Below are 20613 nucleotides of genomic sequence, written 5' to 3' on the forward strand. Positions count from 1 at the left end.
AACTATAAAATATTGACCCATTCTCATGTATTTCTTCTGAGCTTTAAGCCCTTACTTTAGTTAAACCATGTATAATATGATATACAAAAAAACTGATCATCACTGACTTTTAGTTGCAAGATCTGAATGACATCAACAGTTCCAAACTCTTCTTATCCTCTCATATATTTCGGAGGGATTGGAAAAGGTCTTACTCAAACCAGATAATTTACATACAGATCTTTCAAGATCAGAAATTCTATCAGATTAAAATGGGTTTTCACTTGAAATTGATAAGAATGGGTATGCAATTTAAACAAGCTCTTAATCGTTTTCATTATGAAGTAAAAGAAAACAAAAAGATCATAAACGTCATTATCAAATGAACAGAGGGGACAGCAAGGCCTTCGTGATAGGAGTTACATGGCAGTGTTTCTGAGAATTCTTTTCTGTTCAAACAAACCCTCATGCAGGGAACAAAGAAGCCAATGCCTTTCCTCTCATCTCTCCCCTTGTCCCTACTGTTTTTAATAATGTACGTCTGACATGCTAACAATCAAGCACATGTTTTTTTATTGTTGTCTGATCTCAGCTGTCTGATAATGGCTTAAGAGGAATGATGAGTGAAATCACACATCAAGTGTCTCCTTTGTTGATAGTATAACCAGGGGTGTATTTCCAATTTGCAGTTTGGTGCTGCAGCTTAAGAAGTGGCACATTTGTTTGATATCCACTTGGTGCTGTGCCATTAATCTACCAAACTTAGGGGTCAACTGTTCCAGCGATGTGTGAATAAGGAATTAAAGGTAGGGACTTTGCAGAAATTTATGAAAAATAAGAGGAACAGTTTGTTTCCCAGTTTTTTTTTTTAAATCTCTAGACACAAAATAATAAACTATCACTCTGCAAAAATCTAAGTGTACCAAATGATATGTACATACCGTCTATATTTAGCCTAAAAAAGGTTTGATGTTTTCCATAATGAATGAAGAGTCAATCTGTTCTGTGTTGTACCTTTTGGAATTAATCCAAGACCAATTACTTTCCATATTACTCTCAGAAATTTTCTACAAGTCAATTTTCTTTTGGGGAAAAGCATATCTTCAATAGTTGAACCTTTTTTGAACATGAGCATGTGTTACCTGGGTAATAATTTTAAAAAATGTGTTTAAAACATAACTGTATAATTTGATAAAAACTTTCAAAAATAAGTCTATGATTATAAAAATTAGAATAATTTTGTTAGAATGTTAACTTTCCCCCTTGCAAATAGTAACATGTCGTTTTCATAAAGTTCACTTTCTGAAAGGAATCCCACTCTGATTAGCCAAAATACATTAGTAATACATTTTTGTCATATAGAAATTGATAGTGATTGAAATTAAGCTTTTTCTGGTGTTGAGACTGTATTCACAGTGAAGAGACTTGAATTCGTTTATAAAACATTTGCAGTTTTAGAATATGTATATGCTAATTTTTATTACTTTCTCCTGTTTTTCTTTTGATTAAGAATAAATAAAAAATATTAAACTATAAACATATGACTTTTATCCTTTCAACATTAATAGTTATCTCTCAGAATATAGTGGTGCAAATGAATACTCTAGATAAGCTTACTTTTTATTCAAACACTCCTATTAGAATTGATTTTTATTTATTTTTTAAATTTTATTATGTTATGTTAATCACCATACATTACATCATTAGTTTTTGATGTAGTGTTCAATGATTCATTGTTTGCGTATAACACCCAATGCTCCATTCAGTACGTGCGTGCCCTCTTTAAGAACTGATTTTTATTCTGAGCTACAATGGCATGAATGGTTTTAAGAATACTTTTAGTTGCATACACAAATTGTCTCAATACTATAATACAGACATATTTAGGATAAGATGTTTTGTGTGCATGGGGTTACTTGAACTTAGTATGTGATAAATTTATTATTTTACTATTTATTCTTTTCATTATGATGTTTACTGAGTGGCTGTGTATAAGAAAAGAAAAAAAAATTACTGTGCATCAGTTTAGTAAATACTATTTAAATTAATATTTGAATAGATTAAGTGAAGAAAATGACTAAAAATCTGTGAAACACACGATTAGCCATAGTAAGTATAGAGAGGTATTAAATTAATAAGTCTGTGATGCACTAGTTTATGTCAAGTCACTGAAAACTCTTCTTAAGTGAAAACTTGTTAACAAAAGAAACTTGTTAATGGAATACTGTTATTTTATTCAACGCCTAAACACTTAAGAGGCCTTTTGTACCCAGTTGCCTTGGGAAAATCTACTAACCTTAAAGCTCTTGCAATAAACAATCCATCTTAACTCTTTTAAGGCTTTACAGCATGCGTTTTTAATGTAGGAATTTCTCTGAAAATAGTATCATAAGCCAGATTATATTTTCTCTCTTTCAAATGGCTCTTAGAAACCATGCAACCCTTCTAGTTATATAAAAAAATAATGTTTCAAGTATGAAAATAGGCTATAGAAAACCATGAGGTCTGGGAATAAACTTTTAATAGGACCTCTACATAAACTATTATTTGAGCAAAATGTTCTTAAGAAAACTTGATGTGATTAGGTTTTTCTTGCTACAGCAACTCTGATTGCACTTATCATGAGGCAAGGGTGTATTTTGATCAGGGTAAAAAAGGTCAAGATTATATTATTTCTCTGGATAAGAAAGAAGGACAGCATTATCACCAGGGCAACTTCCACATCAAATACATGTGTGGCAGATCATCCCTGATGTGAATACTTCTTTCAGCTCCTGAATAGCTTCATACTGTGTTTCTAGGTTTCCAATAATGTCTCACAATAGACTATAGTTTAACTCGAATGTTACAGGTCTTTCATGCTAAAGATGTCTCCAGATCTTAACGGAGTTAAATTTTACCTTTTTTTTTTTTTTAAAGATTTTATTTATTTATTTGAGAGAGAGAATGAAAGAGAGAGAGAGAGAGGGAATGAGAGGGGGGAGGGTCAAAGGGAGAAGCAGACTCTCTGCTGAGCAGGGAGTCCAATGGAGGACTCGATCCTGGGACTCCAAGATCATGACTGGAGCCACCCAGTTGCCCAAATGTTACCTTTAATAGCCTGGTAAGTAAATGAAAATTTTATTGAAATACATAGCCGAATTCTTATGAAGGGATTTATAGTATTTTCTTCTCTCTGACATGACTGTGATATCACTAATAACAATTATTTTCATTTTGAATAAAAATAAAAATGATAAGCGTTCATATTAGGGGCGCCTGGGTGGCTCAAGTCATTAAGCAGCTGCCTTCGAGTCAGGTCATGATCCCAGAGTCGTGGGATTGAGCCCCACATCAGGCTCCCTGCTCAGCGGGGAGTCTGCTTCTCCCTCTCCCTCTGCCTGCCACTCCCCCTGCTTATGCGCTCTTTCTCTCTCTCTGTCAAATAAATAAAATCTTTAAAAAAAGTTTATATTAAGTATCACTGTCAAAAGACACACCTTTATAGGTGAAATTATATCATCTTTAAGTCATTTTGCACATCAAAATGTCAACGTTGCCTTGCCAATATTCTTTCCCAGAGTTTAATTATTTTCTTTTCCTAAACATACATATTTTGGGGAAGATGCTAGTTGCAGACAAATGTTTATGAACTTTCTTTTAAAATAATCTTTGTAAGACAATCATCATTCACTTTGTCACAGAGAAAATGTAGGGTGTGATATAGCATTAAAGAGCAAATAGGAACTACAGAGTAGGATTAACACAATATTAAATACTTGATATCCAAAATGCAGCAGGGTATCAGATTTATTCCTATTAACAGGTGGATGCAAAAAGAAAAGTAGCTTCTTTGCTCTCATTTTTCATAAAGCCAAACTCCACTAAACAAGAGAGATGGCTTAGCAATTGAAAAAATATTTCCAGTATTTTCTAATTTAAGTCTCTTTTTGGTTTAAAAACTGAACTTAGTCCAAGTTTCTTTTCTGTAGAGTTGATTTTGCTAACTCTCTTTCTTCAGATAAATGTTCTTTCAGATTTTATTCTTTTTTCTGTCCTCAGCTCAACCTGGTGTGGGTGTGTTAGGGGAGGGAGAGGGTGGTTAGCAACAATGCAGCAGTGGCCCTTGAATACAGAATCCTCTGGATCCTCCTGGTCTTTCCTTTGAGTGGCTGAAGAGATCTAGTCAACAAGATAAAAAAAATAATGTTTCAAGTATGAAAATAGGCTATAGAAAACCATGAGGTCTGGGAATAAACTTTTAATAGGACCTCTACATAAACTATTATTTGAGCAAAATGTTCTTAAGAAAACTTGGTGTGATTAGGTTTTTCTTGCTACAGCAACTCTGACTGCACCCTTATTGAGCAGGATCTTTCCTTCACATTACACGCAACTATTAACCTCAGGCACAAAGACTCATCACCAAACCATCACAGATGAAATGGATTCTTCTCTATATTGTAGAAGAAACCCTTTAATCTGATTCCTCTGGATTTGTTTCTTAATATGTCAAAGAGAGTTTAAAATTCCTGTTTCCTCAAAGCCTGAATTTGTAAAATTATATTTTGGATGCCATCTGCTGAATACAATTTAATCTTTGTTCTGCATACCTTTTGCAACAACCTTAATCATCCTTTACCAAATCTACTACTACTTTGAGATTAATAAGAAACAAAGTGATACTATGGTTGTTTGTTTCAAGTTTTTATTTAAAGTCCAGTTAGTTAACATATAGTGTAATATCAATTTCAGGAGTAGAGTTTAGTGATTCATCACTCACATACAACACCCAGTGCTCATCACAATAAGTGCCCTCCCCATCACCCTTTTATTTTTATTTATTTTTTTATTTTTTATTTTTTTTGAGTTTTAATTTTTTTTATTCTTATGTTAATCCCCATACATTACCTCATTAGTTTTAGATGAAGTGTTCCATGATTCACTGTTTGTGCATAACACCCAGTGCTCCATGCAGAACGCGCCCTCCTCAGTACCCACCACCAGGCTAACCCCTCCCCCCGCCCCCATCCCCCACCCCCTCCCCTCTAGACCCATCACCCTTTTAATCCACCCTCCCCACCTCCCCTCGGGCAACTGTCAGTTTGTTCTCTACAGTCAATAGCCTCTTATGATTTGCCTCCCTCTCTTTTTCTTCTTCTTCCCCCTAGTTCATTGTTTTGTGTTTTGTAAGAAACAAAGTGATATTGATAAAAGTACAGAAGGGAAATAATACATTTAATATATTTTCAAAACCTTTTTTTGAAGTGAAGAATATTTGGGTTAAAAACTAATTAAAATAGACCTGAATGTTAATAATGGTTCCCTAATGGACTTGTTGATCCAACAACATTTATTGAGTCTTCATATATTCTGGATAGTGTTCTATGCCCTGAAAATACATCAGATGAATGAAATAGACAAAACTCCTGCACTGTTTGAGCTATTTTCTTGTGAACAGCACAGTTGTTAATCTTATTATTTCCCATGGCTTTCAGGACCATCTATATGCTGATAGCTACTATCAGTATGAGTCTAATGCAGAAAACAGAAACCACTGTAGGGATTCTTAAAAAAGACTTTAATAGTCAGTTGGTACACAGGTGATAACAGAGCTGAAAAGAAAAAGAAGGCTCAATTAGGTAACCAGCATGTTGCCAACAGCTATGCTCATAGATTAGAGGATCAAAGAATAGAGATAAAATCTCTGGATAGCAGAGGCAGGGACTCACCAGATGGAAGCTAGAATTACACCACCCTGTGGGGTGGAAGCAGGAGGTACCAAGGATATTCAGCTGCTGTTAGAGACCTTCTTCAAGGCAAAAGGAGAAGGAGAGAGATACCCTTGATTACTAACACCCTCTCCCCTTCTTGTGTCTTGTCAGTGTCTGGCATCAGCCAAACCCAATGTCACATACAGTCAGCAGTGATTGGCCCACTTGTGATGCAGAGTACAACAAGGGAAATATGAGAAGTGCCTCTGAGAACAAACAGGACAAGGCTGGGTACATCTACCAAACTTACATCTTCTGTCGTTAGTTTTCTCGGGAACTTCAGACTCGTGTTCGAATGCCTCTATGAAATTCCTTTGGATATGTAAAGGCACGTTATAGTGAATATGAAAAACATCAGACTTTACCCCCACACATACACACACATACACAAACACACACCAAAAAAAACTAAACTAATTAAATATGACCCCTCTCCTGGTATACTGAAAACAGTGTCAAATATCAGAGTTGCTCAAGAATTAAGTAAGGGGTGCATCAGTCATGCTTTTCTTTTTCTTTTTTAAAGATTTTATTTATTTATTTGCGAGAGAGAGAACGAGAGACAGAGAGCATGAGAGGGAGGAGCGTCAGAGGGAGGAGAAGCAGGCTCCCCGCCGAGCAGGGAGCCCGACGTGGGACTCGATCCCGCGACTCCAGGATCATGCCCTGAGCCGAAGGCAGTCGCTTAACCGACTGAGCCACCCAGGCGCCCCAGTCATGCTTTTCTTACCTTCTCCCAACCCTATTCAAGTCCTATCTCTGAAATATTCTGGGTCTGTATACTTCTTTTCATTTCCACAGCTAACACTCTAGTATAAGCCACTATTTCCCTTGAATTTTTGCAATATCTCCTAACTGCCGCACTGTAATAGATGGTATTTTTCAAAAATAGCCATGTCAGAATCTCTGATCTCACCTAATTTTCTGCCACATGACCTTGCCACATCCCTAAGAGAGGTAAAATCTATCCCTCTACCCAGTTGGATGTGGGAGGACTGATTGGCCAATAGAATCGAGCAGATGTAACACTGACCCAGTACCAAGGTTTCAGTTTCCTGCCTCTTGAAGCCAGAAGCCATGTAAGATATGTAACTACCAGAAATGGCAAAGCTGCAAAGCTTTGAGATACCCAAGCTGTGTGTAGAGAATGAGACCACCTATGAAGAGAAAGAGGCCAAGAAATACTTCTAGTACCATATTAAGAATGAATAACTTATCTTGAGCTTATCTTGAATCCCCAGTTGCCCAAATAATTTCCTCAAAATGCTGAGTATAGAGTTACTCTGGATCTCAGAAATTCCACTTCTAGATATCTACCCAAGAGAAATGAAAAAAATACATCCACACAAAAATTTGTACATGAATATTCACAGTAGCATTATTTATAGTAGGCAAAAAATGGAAACAACCTAAATGTTCATGACTAAGGAATGGATAAACAAAATATGGTACATCCATACATATACAATGGGATATTATTCAGCAATAAAAAAGAATGGAGTACTGATACATGATACAATATGGATGAAACTTGAACATTTTATGCTAAATGAAAGAAGTCAGTCATGAAAGACCACATATTACATGATCTCATGTCTATGGAATGTCCAGAATAAGCAGAACTATAAAGACATAATGTAGATTAATGGCTGCATAAGGCAAGTTGTGATGTGTGTGTGCTGGTGGAGGAGGATGAGTGGGTGGTAAGTGAGAGTGGGCAAAAAGTGCTGATGAGTACAAGGTTTCTTTTCAGGATGATGAAAATGTTCTAAAATTGGATTAGAGTGATAGTTTCATTAGTCAGTATATATACTGAAAATCATTAAGTGTAAATTTTCTTATTTTATTTTATTTTATTTTAATTTTATGTTTTAATTTAAGTTTTAGTTAACATACAGTGCAATATTGGTTTCTGGAGTGGAATTCAGTGATTCATCACTTACATATAACACCCAGGGCTCGGGGGGCGGAGCAAGATGGCGGAGGAGTAGGAGACCTGGATTTCGTTCTGGTCTCAGGAATTCAGCTGGATAGGGATCAAACTATTCTGAACACCTATGAACTCAACAGGAGAATGAAGAAAAGAATAGCAACAACTCTCTGAACAGAAAAGCGACCACTTTCTGGAAGGTAGGACGTGCGGAGAAGTGAATCTGAGGCGATATTCAGGAGGATAGATGGTGGGGGAGGGGGCCTCTGTCGGCCACTTCTGGCAAGTGATAAAGCAGCGGAGCACAAAATCAGGACTTTTAGAAGTCTGCTCCGCTGAGGGACATTGCTCCGGTGGCTAAGCGGGGGATGGAACCCTTGTGGGACAGTGTGGTCTCAGGACCCTCGGGGTCACAGAATGACCGGGGGTGCCTGAGTGTGGGAGAGCTCCCAGGGATCAGAGCAGGGAAGCCAGCTGCAGAGATGGAGCCGAGGAGCGGGCTCTCAGCTCGGGGTTGCCATAAACCATGATCCAAGGCACAGTCGGGCCACTGCTCCTCCAGCAGGGACCCAACAAGCAGCAGATCCAGGGAGACTCTCCTTCCTCCCCCAGGAGGAGCGGTGTGGGAGCACACCACAGGGATCTGCTGGGTTTGGAAACTCCACATGGGGTCATGTGCCAGAGATAGAAACGCTCAGTCACAGGCCAGGTGAACATGGAGTGCGGCCGGAGACTGCAGAGACAGGAGTGATCCACTGCTTTTCTCTGGGGTGCACTGAGGAGCGGGGCCCCGAGTTCTTGGCTTCTCCAGGGCAGAGATTGGGAGGCCGCCATTTTCACTCTCGTCCTCCAAAGCTGTACGAAAAGTTTGCAGGGAACAAAAGCTCCTGAGAGCAAACCCGAGCGGATTACTTAGCCTGGACCGGCAAGGGCGGGGCAATTCCGCCACCGGCAAAGAAATTGGGGACCACATAACAGGCCCCTCCCCCAGAAGATCAGCAAGAACAGCCAGCCAAGACCAAGTTTACCGTTAGCCAAGACCTAACGCCAGCGCTAGGGGAATACTGCACATAGAATTCATGACTTTTTTATCATGATTCTTTAGTCTTTCAAAGATAATTTTTTAATTTTCTTTTCTTTCTTTCTCTATTTTTTTTGAATTTTTCTTTTTCCCTTTTTCAACCAACATCTTATCAATCCTTTTTTTTTTTTAAATTTTATTTTTCATTTTTAGAGTCATATTCTATCCCTTCATAGTAGTTACCCTTATTTTTGGCATATATATATAAGTTGTTCTCTCTTTAAAATTTTGGGATACAGTTTCTTCTAACAGATCAAAATATTCCCTAAAGCTCTAGTGTATGGCTTTGTTCTAGTCTCCTGCCTGATCACACTCTCTCCCTTTTTTTTTTTTTTAATCCTCTTCTTTCTTTGTTCAAACAACTTCTTATCAATTCCTTTTATAAAATTTTTTATAATTTCCATCTTTACAGTCATATTCCATCCCTTCATCATATCAACCTTTATTTTTGTACATATATAAGTTTTTCTTTCTTTAAAATTTTGGGAAGCACTTTCTTCTAACAGACCAAAATACACCCAAGAATCTAGTTGTGGCACTGACCTATGCACCAGCCTGATCACATTTGATCATATTCTGTTTTTTTGTTTTGTTTTGCTCTGTTTTTGTTTGTTTTTATCTTTTTCTTTTTCTTTTTTTTTTCCTTTTTCTTTTTTCTTTTTTCCCTTTCTTTTCCCCTGGCTTAAGGTCTTTTCTGATTTGTTTAGAGTATATTTTCTGGGGATGTTGTTACCCCATTAGCATTTTGTTCTCTCATTCATCTATTCTCCTCTGGACAAAATGACAAGACAGAAAAAATCACTTCAACAAAAAGAACAAGAGGTAGTATGGACTGCCAGGGACCTACTCAATACGGACATTAGTACAATTTCGGATCCAGAGTTCAGAATTATGACTTTAAAGATACTAGCTGGGCTTGAGAAAAGCATGGAAGTTATTAGAGAAACCCTTTCTGGAGAAATAAAAGAACTAAAATCTAACCAATTTGAAATCAAAAAGGCTATTAATGAGGTGCAATAAAAAATGGGGGCGCTAACTGCTAGGATAAATGAAGCAGAAGAATCAGTGATATAGAAGACCAAATGATGGAAAATAAAGAAGCTGAGAAAAAGAGAGATAAACAACTACGGGATCACAAGGGCAGAATTCGAGAGATAAGCAATACCATAAGACAAAACAACATTAGAATAATTGGTATCCCAGAAGAAGAAGAAAGAGAGAGAGGGGCAGAAGGTATATTGGAGCAAATTATAGCAGAGAACTTCCCTAATCTGGGGAAGGAAACAGGCATCAAAATCCAGGAGGCACAGAGAAAACCCCTCAGAATCAATAAAAATAGGTCAACATCCCAACATCTAATAGTAAAACTTACAAGTCTCAGAGACAAAGAGAAAATCCTGAAAGCAGCTCAGGAGAAGAGATCTGTAACCTACAATGGTAGAAACATTAGATTGCCACAGACCTATCCACAGAGACCTGGCAGGCCAGAAAGGACTGGCAGGATATATTCAGAGCACTAAATGAGAAAAATATGCAGCCAAGAATACTATATCCAGCTAGGCTGTCATTGAAAATAGAAGGAGAGATAAAAAGCTTCCAGGACAAACAAACACTAAAGGATTTGCAAACACGAAACCAGCCCTACAAGAAATATTGAACGGAGTCCTCTAAGCAAAGAGAGAGCCTAAAAGCAACATAGACCAGAAAGGAACACAGACAATGTACAGTAACAGTCACCTTACAGGCAATGCAATGGCACTAAATTCCTATCTTTCAATAGTTACCCTGAATGTAAATGGGCTAAATGCCCCAATCAAAAGACATAGGCTATCATTTTGGATTAAAAAACAAGACCCATCGAAATGCTGTCCGCAAGAGACTCATTTTAGACCCAAAGATACCCCCAGATTGAAAGTGAGGGGGTGGAAAACTATTTACCATGCTAATGGACACCAAAAGAAAGCTGGGGTGGCAACCCTTATATCAGACAAATTAGATTTTAAACCAAAGACTGTAATAAGAGATGAGGAAGGACACTATATCCTACTTAAAGGGTCTATTCAACAAGAAGATCTAACAATTGTAAATATCTATGCCCCTAACATGGGAGCAGCCAATTATATAAGGCAATTAATAACAAAAGCAAAGAAACACATTGACAACAATACAATAATAGTGGGGGACTTTAACACCCCCCTCACTGAATGGACAGATCATCTAAGCAAAAGATCAACAAGGAAATAAAGACTTTAAATGACATACTGGACCAAATGGACTTCACAGATATCTTCAGAAAATTCCATCCCAACACAACAGAATACACATTCTTCTCTAGTGCCCATGGAACATTCTCCAGAATAGATCACATCCTAGATCACAAATCAGGTCTCAACCAGTAACAAAAGATTGGGATCATTCCCTGCCTATTTTCAGACCACAATGCTTTGAAACTAGAACTCAATCACAAGAGGAAAGTCGGAAAGAACTCAAATACATGGAGGCTAAAGAGCATCCTACTAAAGACTTAATGGGTCAACCAGGGAATTAAAGAAGAATTAAAAAAATTCATGGAAACCAATGAAAATGAAAACACAACTGTTCAAAATCTTTGGGATGTAGCAAAGGCAGTCCTAAGAGGAAAGTATATAGCAATACAAGCCTTTCTCAAGAAACAAGAAAGGTCTCAAATATACAACCTAACCCTACACCTAAAGGAGCTAGAGAAAAAACAGCAAATAAAGTCTAAACCCAGCAGGAGAAGAGAAATAATAAAAATCAGAGCAGAAATCAATGAAATAGAAACCAAAAGAACAGTAGAACAGATCAACGAAACTAGGAGCTGGTTCTTTGAAAGAATTAACAAGATTGATAACCCCCTGGCCAGACTTATCAAAAAGAAAAGAGAAAGGACCCAAATCAACAAGATCATGAATGAAAGAGGAGAGATCACAACCAACACCAAAGAAATACAAACAATTAGAAGAACATATTATGAGCAACTATATGCCAGCAAATTAGATAACCTGGAAGAAATGGATGCATTCCTAGAGATGTATCAACTACCAAAACTGAACTAGGAAGAAATAGAAAACCTGAACAGATCTATAACCACTAAGGAAATTGAAGCAGTCATCAAAAATCTCCCAACAAACAAGAGCCCAGGGCCAGATGGCTTCCCAGGGGAATTCTACCAAACATTTAAAGAAGAATTAATATCTATTCTTCTGAAACTGTTCCAAAAAATATAAATGGAAGGAAAACTTCCAAACTCATTTATGAGGCCAGCATTACCTTGATCCCAAAACCAGACAAAGACCCCATCCAAAAGGAGAATTACAGACCAATATCCTTGATGAACATGGATGCAAAAATTCTCACCAAAATACTAGCCAATAGGATCCAACAGTACATTAAAAGGATTATTCACCACGACCAAGTGGGATTTATCCCTGGGCTGCAAGGTTGGTTCAACATCTGCAAATCAATCAATGTGATACAATACATTAACAAAAGAAAGAACAAGAATCATATGATCCTCTCTCTAGATGCAGAAAAAGCATTTGAGAAAGTACAGCATCCTTTCTTGATCAAAACTCTTCGGAGTATAAGGATAGAGGGTACCTACCTCAAGATCATAAAAGCCATCTATGGAAAACCTACAGCAAGTATCATTCTCAATGGGGAAAAGCTGAGAGCTTCCCCCTAAGGTCAGGAATGCAGCAGGGATGTCCATTATCACCACTGCTAGTCAATGTAGTACTAGAAGTCCTAGCCACAGCAATCAGAAAACAAAAAGAAATAAAAGGCATCCAAATCAGCAAAGAAGAAGTCAAACTCTCACTCTTTGCAGATGATATGATACTTTATGTGGAAAACCCAAAAGACTCCACCCCAAAACTGCTAGAACTCATACAGGAATTCAGTAAAGTGGCAGGATATAAAATCAATGCACAGAAATCAGTGGCATTCCTATACACCAACAACAAGACAGAAGAAAGAGAAATTAAGGAGTCGATCCCATATACAATTGCACCCAAAACCATAAGATACCGAGGAATGAATCTAACCAAAGAGGCAAAGAATCTGTACTCAGAAAACTATAGAATACTCATGAAAGAAATTGAGGAAGACACAAAGAAATGGAAAACCATTCCATGTTCATGGATTGGAAGAACAAATATTGTGAAGATGTCAATGCTACATAGAGCAATCTACACATTTAATGCAATCCTTATCAAAATACCACCAACTTTTTTCAAAGAAATGGAACAAGTAATCTTAAAATTTGTGTGGAACCACAAAAGACCCCAAATAGCCAGAGGAATGTTGAAAAAGAAAAGCAAAGCTGGCGACATCACAATTCCAGACTTCCAGCTCTATTACAAAGTTGTCATCATCAAGACAGTATGGTACTGGCACAAAAACAGACACATAGATCAATGGAACAGAATAGAGAGCCCAGAAATGGACCCTCAACTCTATGGTCAACTCATCTTTGACAAAGCAGGAAAGAATGTCCAATGGAAAAAAGACAGTCTCTTCAACAAATGGTGTTGGGAAAATTGGACAGCCAAATGCAGAAGAATGAAACTGGACCATTTCCTTACACCACACACAAAAATAGACTCCAAATGGTTGAAAGACCTAAATGTGAGACAGGAGTCCATCAAAATCCTAAAGGAGAACACAGGCAGCAACCTCTTCGACCTCAGCTCAATTAAAAAAAAAAAAAAACCTCCAATCATATCATGTTAATCCATTACTAAAACCTTTATTTGACTTTATGTCCACTCAGATAAGTTACAAACTTGTATCCTTAATAAATCCTTAAGTTACAACCTTGTCTGACATCCTGATCTTACCTCTTGCAACTCTCCCACAGGTCCACTTTGTTTCAACCATGCTGGCTTTCATCAGGGCTTTTCATAGTCTGAGTTTGTTCTCTTATGATATTCACATCATACCTATACCTATACCTGGGAGACTCTTCCCCCAGGTCTCTAGGTATTTATGTCCTCCTAGCCCTTCAGGTCTCAGATTATTTTTAACTTCTTAAGGCAGATTCACCCAATCAAAACAGTCCAATAGTCACTCACTTTCACAATACCCTTTTGTCTTCATGGCATTTCTAACCCTATAAAACATTACTGAGTTGGTTGTATTTATTTACTTGTGATGTCTTTTTCTCCCACTAGAATTTGAGCTCCATGACAGTTGAAATCTAATCTCTTGATCATCACTTTGCAGCACCTGGAAGAGTGCACAGAGTAAACGCTGGCTAAATATTTGTTCATTGAGGAATTCTTTACACTTAATTATCTTCCTATATTTATTATCATGGAGCAAATAACAGCGTTTCAAAACAGCTATATGTCCCATTGCTTGTAACCTTCATTCTCACCTTTCTCTGCTCATGGCTGAGGGAAGCTCAGGCTGCTCTGGGGCTAGACCAGTGCCATCCAGAGAGGATGCTTCTCCTGTTCTCAGCTGCCTGTATCACAGATCTTCCCACTGCTATGTAACAATGGAAATAGCTTATAAACTATTTTTACATGTATTTATAGTTTATATTTTTGTTACTTATGATATATATTGGTAAAGAATGGACACATAGCAGGAAATCAGGAAAGCTAACTTCTTGCCTATATTCTGTCCCCAAAAGGGTCAGTCCTCATCTAAGTCTGTAAAATACTGAGCGTTTTGTGGAAAACTTCTGAAATTACTTCTTGTTCCAACAACAAGCGCTACAGGAGCATTGCAGAAACAATAGAGATATTTTAACAACATTAAGAAGTCTTAGTTTTGTCCCTTTATGGTAGTGCTTCATTCAGCATTCATTCAATCTAATTACTTCTTGATTTGCTTGGGATGATTCTCTATTTCTCATGCTCATTCTTGGAAAGTCTTTTTTTTTTTAAGATTTTTAAAATTTATTTTAGAGAGAAAGAGAGAGAGAGGAGGATGGACAAAGGGAGACTGAGTCTCAAGCAGACTTCACACTGAGCACAGAGCCCAGAACCCTATGCAGAGCCATGAGCCTCATGTAAGGCCGGGAGCCCTACTCAGCGCTCAATCTCATGACCATGAGATCACAACCTGAGCCCAAATCAAGAGTCAATTGCTTAACTGACTGCCCACCCGGTACCCCTCTCATGCTCATTCTTATGAGAAATTTCATGTGTTAAGCTGATTCACAACCTCATGACACTCACTTGCCAGGCCGATTTTGCTTATTTTTAATTTCTTTCTTTCTCTTTTATTTTGTTTAAGATGTATCCATTTATTTGGGGGGGGGGAGCAGAGGGAAAAGGAGAGAGAGAAACTCTCAAACAGACTCCCCATTGAGTGTAGAGCCCAATGCAAGGCCTGATCCCATGCCCCTGAGACCATAACCTGAGCCGAAATTAAGAGCTGGACGTTCAACCGACTGAGTCACCCAGGCGCCCCAGAGTTAGCCTACTCTTACAACTGATGCTAGGAAACATTCCATCATGCCACCTTCATCACTCACCTCCTTCCCTAGGGCTATCCATCAGTGTCAAAGGCATTATCAGCACTGGCTCACCAGGTCAGACCTGAGGGTCAGTTCACCGCATGTGGGTGAGTGGAGAATGTTGTCTTTTCTTGTTCATCCTATAAGACCTTATATGTCCCTTATATAGTGCTATATTAGTTTGCAATTATTGATTTACTTCTCTACCTCTCCTTGAGATATTGGGACTGGGACAATGACTTGTTTTACATATTGTCATTTTTATCTTAGTATCTGGAATAAAATAAATGATAAGAATAATATCTAAATTTATTGAGTGCTTATTGTCATCAAGTATCATTTCAAATGCCTTTCATCTATACAGCACCTCTATGAAGTAGGTACTATTTATATCCCCATATTACAGATGAGAAAACAAAGTCATAGAGAGAATGTGATTTGGCTAATGTCACAGTTCATAAGAGGCAAGCTGAGATTTCAACCCAAAGAGTCTGACTCTGGGCCCATTAAAGATTATGCTATGTTGCATTCAATAGGTGTTTACTAAATTTAAAATGAATTAATAAATTCTTATGACACAATGCTACAAGGTGGTTAAAAACTTGACTATAGAGGCGCCTGGGTGGCTAGGTTGGTTGAGCGTCCAACTCTTGATTTTGGCTCAGGTCATGATCTCAGGGTTGTGAGATGGAGCCCCACAGCCTCTTTGTCTTCATTGACTTTGTGGATGACATAACTTACATGAAGCTATATCACAGCAGAGTAAGTGGCCCATAATAGGTAGTTAAAACAGGTATAATAAATAGTTGCATTATTTTGTATAAGCTTAGTTATTCTATATTAACCAAAAACACTAATATCTCAGTTGCTTAAAATAAAAAGTTTATTTCCTGCTTATGATACAATGTCCATCACAGGAACCAGGTGGATGAAGGATTTACAAACTAGAATGTGACACTTCATCAAGAGAGGAAAAAGAGAAGATAAGGAATTATGGACCAGTTTTTAAGTGTTTACTCCCTGAAAATACATCACTGTATTTACATATGTGAGTTAAAGTACATCACATAGCTTTGACTATCAAGAGGTTAGGTAAGTTTCAATCTTACCATGTGCTTGGAATATAAAAATAAGAAATATTAGTGAACTCTTGTAATATTTATCACAGTAGTCAGTGTATGTTCCCTATTTTTATTTTGACATGACTATTATTTTATTTATTTTTTAAAAATTTTATTTATTTATCTGAGAGAGAGCAAGAGCATGGGGAGGGGGAGAGAGAGGATCAGAGGGAGAAGGACAAGCAGACTCCCTGCTAAGTGGGGAGTCCAAAAAGGGGCTTAATCCTATGGCCCTGAGATCATGACCTGAGCTTAAGTAAGACATTTAACCAACTGAGCCACCCAGGTGCCCCAACATGACTATTATTTTAAAGGGTCCTATATAACTGCATTGTTGGGAAAGTATACCCTATTCAGTTGAATTTAGGTTTTTGAATCATTCTCATATGTAAAGAACTAGAATTACCTAAAGGAAAACCAATGTTCTGATGCTCAAGAAGCTTATATTGTAATGACGGAGACTGATATGTGTAAATTTAACATTGATGGTACAACATAAATTGGTAGGATGCTGTAATAAATAAAATAATATTGGGTTACAGAAAATGCACTAAGAAATTCTAACTGGAAAACTGAAAAAAAAAAAGGTCTATACAAATGACAGCCCAAGTAAACTGTAACAGATGACTACCATCCATTAGAAAAAGGTGGAGAAAATGGGGAATGCTTGTTCACTCCGGTAAGGAGACAAAAAGAACAAAGATAGAGCAGTGTGAAAGTGCCTTCTGACCATAGTCCAGCCTATGTCAGAGTGCAGAAGTTTTGGAAAGTGGAGCTGGGCCTTGTTGAGAACTATGGACACCATGTTAAGGAAGCCAGGTTTTATTCATTGGGAAATGCAGAAATAACTGAGATTATATCAGGGATGTAGATGATCAGATTTATATTTTAGAGAGACAGATGTGTGACTGTGAATTTTTTCTCCTGGAGGAAAGTGAGAAGTTTCTGGATGCAGGAATACAGACATGAATTTCCTCCAAAAGTATAAGAAGACACATTAGAAATGGAAAGGAGATATATTAAAATAATTTAAGAAGTCAGTGTAGCTGTAGAACTCATAGGAATGGTGAGCAGTGAAGTGTAATTGTTGAGAAGAACAAAACAAATTGGATATGGCAGCAGGAGTCTTAGTACAGAAAAAGAGGTAATTGATGTCACTTGGAAGAGGGAAGTTGTGATGAAGAAGTGGGTTTGCCTTGCAAAATATGAATTAGAGCTGTTTGTTGGAAGTTTACATGGAGTTGTTTAGAAATTAGTGGTCCTAGCATAAAGAGACCACAGGAAACAAACAATGAAAAAAACAGAAAAGACAAGCCAAGAGAGATTGTGTATGTTTAGAAAATGGATGAAAATTAGCTCAAAAGCTGCAGCGATGTCACAGAGAAGCTAAGTTTATGAAGAGGCTGGGCAAATAGCAATTAGAAAATTATTGGCCACTTTTTTTCGTGTAGTCTTAGTTGAATAGTGCTAGCAAAAGCCACTTGCAGTGAAAACATGAGATGACTAAGTTAGGGATGATGAAAGTGGATTATGAATCAAAGACGTTTGGCTGAAATGAAGTTAACATGTTTCTCCATTGCTCGAAGCCCTCCAGTTACTTCCATTTCACTCCCAATGAAATAAGAAGTTCTTATCATAGCCTACATGCCTCTGCCTCATTTGGCCTTCTGCTAATTTTCTGAACTCATCTTCCTCACTCTCTCCATGATCTTTCTCATAAATATCACCTTCATAAGTAGACTTTCCATGGCCACCTGATTTAAAAGAGCCTATTCTTTCTTCCATGACTTGCTATCCCATTCTGTTCTTTCTTTTGAGTACTTACTACAACCTGACATATTTAAAATGTATTTTTTAATCCTCCCTCCCCCACCACTTCCAGAATGTAAGCTACAGTACAGCTGGGATTTCCTGTTTTGTCCAATGCTATAGTCTTATTACCTAGAATAGTACCTGGCGCATACTAGGTGCTCAATAAATATTGGCTAAGTGCATGAATAAAAATATGACAGTGTGGGGCTCTACTTAGAAAGAAGAATTGGGGTAAATAAAGGATTTTTTCAGCAGGAGATGATATTGAGACTATTTGTATGGAGGACTATTTGTGTCAATATGGAAGAAGAAGTTAATGACACCTTTAAAGGAAACAGTGTAAATGGGCAATGGAGCAATATTCTGTAAGGCGGAGGTACAGAAGAGGATTATATCAAGGTAAAAGGTCAGGGATAAATCTCAGAAAGGAGGAAGAGAATTCCTCCATCTGAAATTTAAGGGAAAGGAAAGAATGGACAGTAATGAAAATAAAATCTGAGGAAGACAGTTGGAATCATTGGTTCTTCAACTGGGAAGAAGAATTCAAGAATTCTTAGCAGGCTAGAGGGAAGGGAGAAGCTTGAGGAGAGCCAGAGGACGGGAACCTTGGCCATGCTGCTTAGAGTGCTAATAGAAGAGATGTAGATTTCCTGGAGGTCAGTCCAGGGCAGAATTCTTCTCTCTTCATCATACTTGCCTTGCAAATTGTTTTCAGTGTAACCATCCTTCCAGAACAGTCCATTTGCATTATTTAGATAAAATTTTATTCTACTAAGTTCTTCGGAGATAGTCTATTACGTGAGAGAGGCTAATGTGGGATGTCAGTATATTTTATTCACTGAAATAAATATATGTATATGATATATATATATACACATATATATATACACCTTGATATTCACATATATCCTATATGGATATAGGTACGTATATGTATACATGTGACTATGTGTACATATGTAAATATATGTAAATATGTGCATGTGTATATGTGTGTATGTGCATGTCTTCAATATAGTAGATCAAATTAACTGGCTTTTGGGTTTCTTAGAATTATCTAGGTGACTTGCAAGAATTTAGTATCTTTCTAATTTGAAATTGAAGTTTCCAGTTGATTCCTGGCAGAAGCCATCATCATCTGTTCAGAAGGATAGATGTTGTTTAAGTTTTAACCCTAGAGACCAAAGAATATTTATCCCCTTCTGATGATCCTGCTGCTTTGTTACATGTTGTCATTTTTTTTTAACTGTTTTGGCATTAGAAAGCAAATGACAGCAGCTTTTTTTTTTTTTTCTATTTACAAAGTAGTACATGGACATTAAAAAAGGGGAGAACATACAAAAAAGAACATGAAAATTCTCTCCGATTTTACTACCCAGTGTTATTGTTTGATGATTTTTTTATTGGTATTTTCTTTCTAAACCGCTCTGTGTATATGTCCAATTTTTACATGTTCCAACTAATAATGTATGCAGTTCCACAGTCTGATTATTTTTCATATTTTTCTATCATTAGCATTTTGTCAGGTAATTAAACACTCTTGCAAAGGGTAGTTTTTTTACAGCTGTGTAATATTCTAGTACATGGCATTTATTTAACCATTGTTCTAGTTGGGATTTCTTTGTTGTTTCTTTTGGCTATAATATTATTACAAAATTTTTTCTACATAAATTATTTATTTTAGGGCATGAGTTTTAAAATTTTTTGAAACATTAGCATTGTTTCTGTGAATAGTTCTCATTATAACTGCTACTAAAGTTTGTTTTTAAACCAGTAACTGGGGCAGGACAAGAGATACTAATACATAATTTCATATTTATACATTAATACTGATAGTGTCTAAGAAGTTGGATTTGCAGTTGTTACATTATCTTAACCAACTATTCATAGCTGTAAATTTTCACGAATTTGTGTCCTGTTTTGTATTATGCATCTGTTAAACGTAGTAAAGATAAAATTAATAAATGTGGTGCCATATGTGTTCTTGGATACACTAAGAAATAGCAGTAAATTCTGTATTTGGATCATACTTTTTATAATCATCATGGGGAACTATATTATTATAAATTTTGTTACAAATCATGGATAATATTGTCATCAAGATCAATATTTGGACACTGGGAGTTACTTTGAAAATTGTTTTATTTAAAGGTAAGTGGGTTTTTTTATATAAAAATATTCCCTGGTAGTATTAAAGCAGATATTATAAGTCTTTCAGAATATACCTTATAAATAAAATACATTTATGTGAAAGATTTCTTTTCCCTAGGTAGAAATATCCTGCCCTGTTGCATTTCAATAGCTATTTTTGTTGTTCTTGTTCCAAGAACATAAGTGCTCCTGAGTGAATGGATAATGCTGGTTGAGAAAAAAGCATAAAGGAGGATAAATCTCAAATAGAATCCCAAAAGTTTCTATTTGGAATTCATCAATGGCTTCTGCTG

This window comes from Neomonachus schauinslandi, chromosome 1 (assembly GCF_002201575.2).
Source record: "Neomonachus schauinslandi chromosome 1, ASM220157v2, whole genome shotgun sequence".
In the NCBI taxonomy this organism is placed as follows: Eukaryota; Metazoa; Chordata; class Mammalia; order Carnivora; family Phocidae; genus Neomonachus; species Neomonachus schauinslandi.